This window comes from Sprattus sprattus, assembly GCF_963457725.1.
Source record: "Sprattus sprattus genome assembly, chromosome: 1".
Lineage (NCBI taxonomy): Eukaryota > Metazoa > Chordata > Actinopteri > Clupeiformes > Clupeidae > Sprattus > Sprattus sprattus.
Genome location: NC_137920.1, coordinates 71,106,010 through 71,117,884, shown reverse-complemented (window position 1 = coordinate 71,117,884; position 11,875 = coordinate 71,106,010). Strand labels below are relative to the sequence as shown.

The 11,875-nt window shown below is 47.8% G+C and overlaps 1 protein-coding gene across 1 annotated transcript in view; it reads right to left on the bottom strand.

Moving 5' to 3' along the window:
• The window catches only part of sgcd (sarcoglycan, delta (dystrophin-associated glycoprotein)), a 99,110-nt gene extending 97,873 nt beyond the window's left edge, over window positions 1–1,237 (bottom strand). The window contains 1 exon segment of the mRNA XM_080849563.1: window positions 1,037–1,237. The gene's annotated coding sequence lies outside the window, so the exon portion shown is untranslated.
• Window positions 1,238–11,875: the final 10,638 nt, after the last annotated feature.

Below are 11,875 nucleotides of genomic sequence, written 5' to 3'. Positions count from 1 at the left end.
CACACACACACAAACAAACACACACACATCCATACACACAAACATGACATGCAACCGACAGTCGCACAAGTACACACATACTAACACACTCACTTATTGGCAGTGAGTCACAACAGTAAGACTAAAGCCTTGCCAAGCACACTAACTTACCGACACACACAAACAAAGAAAGAGAAAGAAAGAGAGAGAAAGAGACAGAGTGAGTGGGAGAGAAAAGAAAGGCGGAATGAGAGAGAAAGAAACAAAAGCAATAGCCCTTTCCTGTGTGCTAGTGCCAAAACATTGGATACTTCACAAATCTTTCCACAGTAAGTGCCGAGCTACTTATTTATAGAAGCAGCCCCCCCCCCCCTCGGTCTTTGGGGGAGGGGGGCGGGGTAACATGTAATGGGAGCCATATGTGGACTGGGGCTGATATGGCAACAGGGGGAGAAGATGTCTCCACATTACACACAGAGAGAAAGAATAGTTACGCTGCGCAACATCCCTAAAACCCCTCAAATCTCAGCATGTGTGTGTGTGTGTGTGTGTGTGTGTGTGTGTGTGTGTGTGCGTGTGCTAAAACTTTGGAAGGAGGGACTTCAAGCAGCAGGCCGTCCAACTTTTTTTTTCTCTCCTGGCAAAAAAATGATTTCTCCCTGTCGTCCAGAGATCACAAAGTAGTTCAAAAATAAACCGTTGCAGAGAGTGTGGAATGCAAAAAGGGATTGTGTGTGTGTCTGTGTGTGTGTGTGTGTGTGTGTGTGTGTGTGTGTGTGTGTGTGTGTATTGAGACTGAGAGTGAGGTACAGTGCATGCGATAAATAGAAACAGAAAAAAATCTCCACAACTTCACAAAAGTACCTCCTCCCCTCCAGACAATGAAGATCTTCCACGTCTGAGACAGACAGACAGAACCCAGAGAGACAGACAGAATCAAGACAGACCCAAACAGAATCAGAGTCCAGCCCTCTTGCGCAGACTCAAATCGATAGGAAAAGTCACATGCACTCTCCGTCCAAACAAAACAAACACCAGGAAGAAATCCCAAACTTACCGCTCCCTCTTTTATGCTCCACTCTCTGTCTCTGTCTCTGTCTCTGTCTCTGTCTCTGTCTCGCACTGCGTTCCTCCTGGCTACTGTAAGTGAGAGAGCCGGGGTGTGTCACGCAGATAAAAGTAGACTCAACCTCTCCGTAGCAGTCACATGAGGCCTACTTTTGACAGACTGCAGCCTGTGCCTCTCCGTCTGTCTCCCTCTCCCTCTCCCTCTCCCTCTCTCACTCACTCACGCTTCCTCCCTCTCTCTCTCACAAATACACACGTGCCCTGCCTCTCTCTCTCACACACTCTCACACTTCCTCCCTCTCTCTCTCACACAAGCATAAGCTCCCTCCCTTTCCCTCTCACACACACTCATACTCTCTCCATCTCTCTTTTTCATTCTCACTCTCACACTCACACTGTCTCTTTCTCACACACACACACTTTTTCCCTCTCTCCTTTGCTTTTTCTCTCACACACTCCCTCTGTCTCTCCCTCTGTCTTGCTCTCTCTCCGTCTCACACCCACACACACACACACACACACACACACACACACACACACACCTGCATAATCCTCTGCCCCTCTCTCCATTTTTCTCTCCTTCAGTTCTATTCTGTCTCTCTCTCTGTGACTCTCTCTCCCTCCCCCATTCTCCCTCCCTCTTCCCCCCCCCACCTCTCTCTTTCTCCTCCTCCCTCCCTCCCTCTTTCCCTCTTTCCCTCTTTATTTCTCTCTTTACTCAGCTTTTCCAGTGACAGTTTTTTTTTTCCGCCTCAGCCTCTTGCTGTAGCCCAGAGGAATTTCCTGGATGGTTCCCGGCGTTCCACTCTCTGTGGCAGATTCCGTTGAAGCAGAGCAAGTGGAGAGAGCGCAGAGAGCGGAGAGAGCGGAGGGCTGACAAGCAGACAGACGGGATTCATGAGCATGTGGCGGAGGAGCCCAACCACGGTCTATGGCCAGGTGTCCAGCCCACAAGGGAGGTTAAAGGTCAAAGAGGCAGTCCTGCCTGTTTCGGACAGTCCTTCCCTGTTGGTGTGTGTGTGTGTGTGTGTGTGTGTCTGAGAAGTAGAGTTCATTCTTTCTGAGATTTCTTCTCTGCCTACACACACACACACACACACACACACACACACACACACACACACACACACACACACTCTTTCCACCTCCAGTTTCCACCTTCCAGTGTGAGTGTGTGTGTGTGTGGCTTTGACAATGCTTTCCCCACACAGCACTTTCTTTTCATCCACAGCACCACCAGGCTGGAGGAGATAGAGATAATAGCTATCATTGTTGCTCCACAGCTCATGGCCACGCATAGGAAGAGACACAGAAACATACGTATGTAAAGACACTCTCTCACACACACAAACACACATACACACACACACACACACACACACACACACACACACACACACACACACACACACATACATAAACACACACGTACACACAGACACTCTGTCTTTCTGTCTCTCTCTCGCACACCCACACACAAACACACATACACACACACAAATACATAAACACACACACACACACACACACTCTGTCTTTCTGTCTCTCTCTCGCACACACAAACACACACACACACACACACACACACACACACACACACACACACACACACACACACACATACATAAACACACACACACACACACACACACTCTGTCTTTCTGTCTCTCTCTCGCACACACATACACACACACACACACACACACACATACAAAAACACACACACACACACAGACACTCTGTCTTTCTGTCTCTCTCTTGCACACACACACAAACACACACACACACACACACACACACACACACAGTTCACTGCTGGGTATGGTCTGCTCCATTATATCCAGTGTACACACATTGTTGCTCACTCTCAATGAGCGGCATGTCTGGTCCTGGTGTAGCTCTAGCTTTGTCCCTCCTAATCAATGGAACCTTATCTCCGTGATCAATAAGAGGCGCTCAGCCCTCGGAGAGGCTAATTCCTCACCAGTGTTTATGCTGCTAGTTAATCGCCAGGCTAGTTTCCATGTGTGAGGGGAAGGCAGTTGACAAGCCAAGTGCTCTACGCAGCTTGTGTCATTCTCCGTTCCTGTTGCCCCCCAGTGTTCATAATGCTAGTTAATGACTGCGCTAGTTTGCCTGTGTGGAGGGTAGTGCAGGTAGCTAACAAGCTAACTGTCTAGTTTGTGTCATTCACCCATTTGTATGGGCAGGAAAAAAACAGATACTGCCTGCGCACCTACACCAACCTCCACTACGTGTGTGCGTTTATGTGTGCGTGTGTGTCTAATGTGCATAGTGCAGTGTGTGTGTGTGTGTGTGTGTGTGTGTGTGTGTGTGTGTGTGTGTGTGTGAGTGTTTGTATGTTTATGTGTGTGTGTGTGTGTTTGTGTGTGTGTGTGTGTCAGTATGTTTATGTGTTTGTGAGTGTGTGTGTGTGTGTGCCTGATGTTCATTGTCCTGTGTGTGTGTGTGTGTGTGTATTTGTGTGTGTGCATGTGTGTGTGCCAGTGTGTGCCAGTGTGTGTGTGTGTGTGTCAGTTTGTTATGTGGGTGTGTGTTCCTGGGGTTAATTGGTGCTGGTGGCTGCTGTTGCTGGGCCTCCGGTGAATGGTCCAATTAGAGGCTGGGTTTTGTGGAAGGGCTTACAGACCGCCCACCCCCCACCGCCGCCCCCTCCCCACCGCTGTGTTCCTGCAGAGGGGGGCCTGACCATGGGTGAGCCCCCGTGAGCACACAGGCCGGGCCTCTGCATGATGCAGTGGGTACATGCAACAATAAATGGTAAGCTATGAGACTATACAGTATAGTGTTGGGTTATTTAAAAAATAATCTAATTTATAGGTGCCCCATTATACAGAAAAATCGGGACACCTGCCAGTCAACCAGAACAGAATATGTCTTGCTACCGGAGGATATGTAAAAAATAAACCGGATATAAAATGATATAAATGAGCCTGCAAGAATAAACAGAGCTTCTGCATTATGCAGTGGGTATATGCTACAGTACATTTTAGCGGGTAAGGGTATGGGTTGAGTGATGCAAGTTGCAGTGGCTATATGCAACAATAAATGTACCATTGTGAGAGCGTACATGGTTGGGTAGTGCATGTTACAGTTGCTAAAGGGCAACGGTAATTGTTTTCCTGGGAGAGTCTACAGAGCTGGGTGCCCAAATGCCCAAAGATTTGCATGCTATACACGGATAGCGGAAGACGCTGGCGAGGACCTGGCCCTGTTCTTTGCCTCGTCCATTTATTTTGTATAACGGGACACCTCGGGCGGATGTTATTCCTTCCCCATAGTATGCCATGAGGTATTCAGATGAATGTGCTACTCTAACAGTAACATGTTTGGAAAGGTGTGTTCAGATGAGTAAGACAGCCTCAAACTGTTTACAACTGCGTATGACTTCAGTGTCCATCACACATGTATACAACTTGAATGTGTATGACTAATGTGTAACTTCGACACTAATGTTTTTAGAATTGCGAGTCTGGATGAGTCAGACAAGAGTTGACTTAAATGTCACAATCTATATTCCTTTAATGCACTGAACAATTGCTGTTATTAAAACTAAACTTTTAAGATAAATAAGTCCTAACCCACACCAACTTTACCTGGGGTTTGTCTTGACAGGACACTAGCCTGTATCTATCTCTGGCTCTTGTTCTTATCCAACCTTCACTTGGCCTTTTACCCAGCCCTGATCCAGCACGAACATGCTCCAGAGACTGCTGATGTCAGGCCCTTCATATCAAAGCTCATCGTTTTAGATCAGGTCTACAGCTGGCGGAGATTCTTCACGCTGAATAAGGGCGCACGGGAGCACCGTCCCAAATCAGCTTAGACATCACAAAGAGAGAACGCAACTAAGAAAGATAAATACAGCGCTTGTCTTAAACTCACTTTCGCCTTTTTGATTAAGTGTTCAATCAACTTGTGCATTAACGATCGCCAAGATCATTTGCCTGTCGCCGCAGGGGGTTCTTTTATACCTCCGTTTGACAGCCACTTCTCCTGGTAATATTTCAGGCCAACTTCTCCTACTTCCTACCAGGTGTGTGTGTGTGTGTGTGTGTGTGTGTGTGTGTGTGTGTGTGTGTGTGTGTGTGTGTGTGTGTGCGTGTGTGTGTCCTTCCCATAGAGACCGCGAAGAGACTGATTACTGCTGGAGCATTGATATTAAAGCAGAGTTTGTTTCTGGGTCACTGGTATATTTTGACGTGCTCACATCTCACACTAAACACCCTGACAGGCAGTCGCTTCTTCTGGTAAAACCCCACACCAGCTTCTTCTACTGCCTTCTAGGTGAATGCTTCCTTCAGCTCAAAGAAAAAAGAAGGGGACTGATCACTGCTGCAGTACTTGAGTCTAAGTGTATACTCTCTGGGTTAGATTAGGTTAAGTCTAGGGACGAGAGTGTACTCTCTGGGTTAGATTAGATGAAGTCTAGGGACGAGTGTATACTCTGGGTGAGGTTGAGTCTAGGGACAGGTGTGTACTCTCTGGGTTAGATTAGGTTAAGTCTAGGGACGAGTGTATACTCTGGGTTAGAGTTAAGTCTAGGGACGAGTGTGTACTCTCTGGGTGAGGTTAAGTCTAAGGACGAGTGTGTACTCTCTGGGTTAGGTTAAGTCTAGAGACGAGTGTGTACTCTCTGGGTGAGGTTAAGTCTTGGGACGAGTGTGCACTCTCTGGGTGAGGTTAAGTCTAGGGATGAGTGTGTACTCTCTGGGTTGCTGGTGTACTGTGGCTTATATGTGTGCTGTTTCCTACTTTCCCTTCAAAGTCACCTCCTCAGGTAAAATCTAAGGTCAACGGTTGCTGCCCAAGGGAGTTTCCTGATCACTTCTAGAGCACTAACGTCTCAGGAGGAGTGGGTCTCTGCTGCTGATGTGCCTTGGTGAGACTCTCTGGGAGTCTTGACCTTTCTGGGGGGGAGTTCATTCAGTTGGAAATGCCAGCAGAATTATCTCCTCTTAAAAGCCAACACGCATTGCCAGGGTAATGATTAGGGAAATGGCATCTGTTATAGCAGAAATTACACACTTTTGCCAAAGTAACTCAGAGCCAGCAGTGAGGAAAAACCCTCTTGTTTGACACACACACACACACACACACACACACACACTCACACACACACACACACACACACACACACACACACACACACACTCACACACACACACACACACACACACACACACACATAGACACACACACACACACACACACACACACAGACACACACACACACACACACACACACACACACACACACACACGCACACACACGCACACACACACACCCACACACACACACACACCACCATGTCACATGTATCTGTAATCTACCCCACCATTACTTGTGATTACTGTTAATAAGCCTCCTGATTTTCCCAATCAAGGACATTTGTACCGTCCATACTTGCAGCTAATGGCCTCTCTTCATCCTAACAGGCATAATTCAAAAGTGCTTGAGTGCTATGATCTGCTGCTCAGCCTGGTGTTGACTCACTATCTGAAGTACGGTGGCCCTGCAGGGGTTTGGTTCTCATAGGACCAGTCAAACCCTAAACGCCACCCAGGACAGTTCTGCCCATGAACATGTATTTTTTGTTTCCACTGGAGTGAGTTTTGTTTCGCTCCGTTGTGAAACAGAATTTAGCATCCTGCTTTAATTCTGCATGTCCCCTGCAGGCCCCCGTAGGTCACCCCTCCTCCTCGACACGGCTCTGTGTGGATCTCCACTGCGTGATGGGCTGCCAAGAGGGAGCCGGTCCTTCTGTATCTGAGTCTCTGCCATGTAGAAGAGACAGCATGTCTGCCGGTTCTGCCTCTCCAGGGCGAGTGTGTGTGTGTGTGTCTGTGTGTGTGTGTGTATGTGTGTGTCTGTGTGTGTGTGTATGTGTGTGTGCTGGTTTGTTTTGTGTATGCGTGTGAGAGAGAGAAACTGAGCTCCTTGGAGTGGGGGTCTGTGGGGGCCTGCAAATAAGGACAGACTACAGCCAGAAGGCCTGGCATCGATGCCACATGGCAGCCGGTCCGGGCCACATCCGGCCTACGTCTGGCCCGGAACCATTGGATTGAAGTCGGATCAGAACAAATCTGTTTTAGAATCAGATGCTGTCAGAGGATGCTGAAGTGACTGTTGTAGATGGGATGGAACACACATCACAGTTTTATGCCTTTCCAAACTCTATCCTCTTTATACACACAGACACTGACACACAGACAGACATACACATTCTCTATCTCTGAACAGTGACTAGATTTGGGTTTGGGGTAAGTGGTGTGTTCCTCACAATTGATTAAAAAGTGTATTACTTTGTGTGAATGTCTGTGTGTGTGTGTGTGTGTGTGTGTGTAAGTGTTTGTGTGTGTGTGTGTGCCTGTCTGTCTGTCAGTGTGTACGTCTGTTTATACATGAGTGTGTGTACTGCTTTTGTAATTATTTGAATTGCAACTTGTATGTCTTTCTGCCAGTTTGAGTCTGAGACATTTTGGCAGATTACTCTTTCTTGTGCTCCTCCAGTCATATGCAGACACAAATAACTTTGATAACTTTCCATAATGTATTCCACATGGGTGAACTTATATTTCATACACACACATTTGACCGTATTATAATAATTATTATTATTGTGTGTGTGCGTATATTCTCTTTTTCATACTTTTGTGTTGCATTTGGCATCCTTCAAACTCGCATTGGAACTGCATCTATCTCTGTCCTTGTGTCTGTGTGTAAGCATGTGTGTGTGTGTGTGTGTGTGTGTGTGTGTGTGTGTGTGTGTGTGTGTGTGTGTGTTACAGAGAGAATCCTTGATCCTACACTTCCTCTTGGGATCATTAATTTCCAGGCAAACTCTGTAATCAGCCTACACCACACTAAAACAAACCAGACCCGGCTGGCAGCTAGCGGAACCTGGAACCAGACCGCACCGCACCGGCTCCGGGCCAGCTCTGGGCCAGCTCTGGGCCGGCTACGCTCACCACTATCTGTGCAGTGATCTGCTGCTTCTACCCGCGGCTTTTTTGGGCAAACATATTGCTGCCATTATGCGGAGGCCATTTTCCCAGAGAAAGGTCTGATTGTTCCCCCAGAGCGGGGAATGATGGAGATGACAGCTCTGCCATCATGATCCACAATGGGCAGTGGCCAGCCAGCCAGCCAGCAAGCCAGCCTGAGTGTGTGTGTGTGGGTGTGTGAGAGTGTGTGAAAGTTAGTGTGTGTGTGTGTGTGTGTGTGTGTGTGTTTGTGTGAGTGTGTGAGTGTGTGTGTGTGTGTGTGTGTGTGTGTGTGTGTGAGTGTGTGAAAGTTAGTGTGTGTGTGTGTGTGTGTATGTGTGTTTGTCAGTGTGTGTGTGTATATATATGAGTGTGGGTGTTTCTGTGTGTGGTGGATGAATAATGACCCTCTACACAACCACTGAAGGCAATGTTAAATGGGCTTTGGCAGTGTAACTATTGTTTAACTGCTCACTGAGTCAGACATGAGAGGGGGTGAGTAGGGGGAGCGGATGGATTCCAGATTGTTCTGTGGAGGCCAGGAGAAAGGACGCCTCAGCCTCGGTACTACATTTGGTCCTCAGTCTCTAACTGCATCTGAGCCTCAGTCTCTAACTGCATCTGGGCCTCCGCCTAGGTACTACATCTGGGCCTCAGTTTCTAATTGCATCTGAGCCTCAGTCTCAGTACTGCATCTGGGCCTCCGCCTAGGTACTGCATCTGGGCCTCAGTCCCCCTCCCCCTTGCTCTCTTTTTCTCTCCCTCTCTTTCTCTGTCTCTCTCTTGCTATCTCTCTGTCTTTCCTCCCCCTTCATTTGTCTTGTTGTATTTCTTTGTCTTGCTTCTATTCCATTTACATGCGCAACAGTACATACACACAAACGCAAACACACACACACACACACACACACAAAGACAAACACACACACACACACACTCACACACACACACACACACACACACACACACACACACAGATATACTACAGTGACACATTGTTGATTCATTGTTGAAAAGAAACAAACATGTTATCTAATCTGAATATGTTATTCTGACTGCAAGCATTTCAGTGAGGGCACACACACACACACACACACACACATAGACACACACACACACACAGAGACACACATTCTCGCTATCTTTACATCTGCCTTGGCCTGGCGGGCCATGAGATGTGCGGGGGTCTCGGGAGCGTGATGCATTTGAAAGGACGTATTGATCTGTGGGCAAAGAGCATCTCTGGCCCTGGTCCTGCCTTGGCACGGAGAGAGAGAGGAAGAGAGCGAGGGAGAGAGAGATGGATGGATGGAGGGAGAGAGAAAGAGAGGGAGGGATGGAGATAAGAGAGAGAGATAGAGAGAAAGAGAAAGGGAGGGAGAGAGAGAGAAGGAGGGATGGAGATAAGAGAGAGAGATAGGTAGAGAGAGAGAGAGATAGAAACAGCGAGAGAGAGAGAGAGAAAAAGAAAGGGAGGGAGGGAGAGAGAGAGAGAAGGAGGGATGGAGGTAGGGAGAGAGAGAGAGATAGAGACAGCCAGAGAGAGAAAGAGAAAGGGAAGGAGAGAGAGAGAAGGAGGGATGGAGGTAGAGAGAGAGAGAGATAAGAGAGAGAGATAGAGACAGCAAGAGAGAGAAAGAGAAAGGCAGGGAGAGAAAGATAAGGAGGGATGGAGGCAGAGAGAGAGAGAGAGAGTAGGCAGAGTGGACATGTGTCTGCTCAGCTGCCACAGCTACTCACATCCACTGGCTAATCAAGACATTCTAGACAACAAATGACCCTGGAACAAATCTGGCCCTGACCTGGGCACACACACACACACACACACACACACATTATCACACGATCACACACACACACACACACATTATCACACGAACACACACACACACACACACACACACACACACACACACACACACACACACACACACACACACATTATCACACAAACACACACGATCACACACACACACAGACACACACACAGACACACACAGACACTCACACACACACAGACACACACACACACATCATCACATGATCTCACACACACATAGACACACACACACACACACACACACACACACACACACACACAGACACACACACACACACACACACACACACACACACACACACACACACACACACACACACACACACAGACACACACACACAGACACACACACACACACACACACACACACACACACACACACACACACACACACACACACACACACACACACATAGCTCTAATCAGGGACAGGCCAGGCCCGGATCTGCTGCAGAGTAAACTGATGTCTGCAGACAGGATATGAGTGTGAGACGGAATGGGCTAGTGCCTAAAACTCACAGTGCATAGGTCTCAGTGTGAATATGGGTGTATGTGTGTGTGTGTGTGTGTGTGTCTGTGTGCATTGGTCTCAGTATGAACATAGAACTCACACGCCATCAAATACAGATGCAGAAAGCAGACATTTAATGCAGGAAAAAAAGAGTTGATATCTACTGGAGAGCAAAATATTTATTGTCACATTCAGTCCATCCTCAGTGCCAACATTTCCCTAAAAAGACTCACCCTGATACGGTCGAGGTCTAATTGCAGGATGTTCAAATGGGAAAGCCAAAGGAAATGAGGAAATAAATTGAATAGATAAAATAAAATGACTCAGCATTGTGGTGGGGAGACTCTGAAAAAAACGCCTAGTATTGGTGCATTTTATCAAACTATTCACTAACACTGTTCACGGCTTGCTTTGCTAAAACATGTAGTTTTTCTTTAGTTTATTTCCAGTTGCATAACAGCTTAACCTAACAGGTAAATGCTGCTTCACGCTGTTTGGTTTGGGCTCTGGACTCGACTAGCTGACCTGAGTCCATCGATCTAAGAGCACTACTCGGTTATAATCTCCTAATCAGAGGTGTACTCAAAGGCTCAAACCATTCAGTAATTCATAGACTAGCACTTTCAAATCTATCTGTAAATAACTGGAAGCCAGTGTAAAGATTTCTGAACCGGAATAATATGCTTTGTTCTCCGTCCTGAATAAAACTTCAGCAGCAGCATTTTGAATGAGCTGCAGCTGTATAATGGTCTTTTGGGGAAGTCCAGTTAAGAGAACATTACAATGTGTGGACAGACACTGAGGACAGACACTGGGGACAGACACTGGGGACAGACACTGAGGACAGACACTGAGGACAGACACTGGGGACAGACACTGGGGACAGACACTGGGGACAGACACTGAGGACAGACACTGGGGACAGGCATTGAAGACAGACACTGAGGACAGACACTGGGGACAGACACTGGGGACAGGCATTGAGGACAGACACTGGGGACAGACACTGGGGACAGACACTGAGGACAGACACTGGGGACAGGCATTGAAGACAGACACTGAGGACAGACACTGGGGACAGACACTGGGGACAGGCATTGAGGACAGACACTGGGGACAGACACTGGGGACAGACACTGAGGACAGACACTGGGGACAGGCATTGAAGACAGACACTGAGGACAGACACTGGGGACAGACACTGGGGACAGGCATTGAGGACAGACACTGAGGACAGACACTGGGGACAGACACTGGGGACAGACACTGAGGACAGACACTGAAGACAGACACTGGGGACAGGCAGAGTGGACCGGCATTGAGGACAGACACTGAATACAGACACTGAGGACAGACACTGAGGACAGACACTGGGGACAGACACTGAGGACAGGCAGAGTGGACCGGCATTGAGGACTACCACTGGGGACAGACATTGAGGGCATGAACTGAGGACAGACACTGAGGAC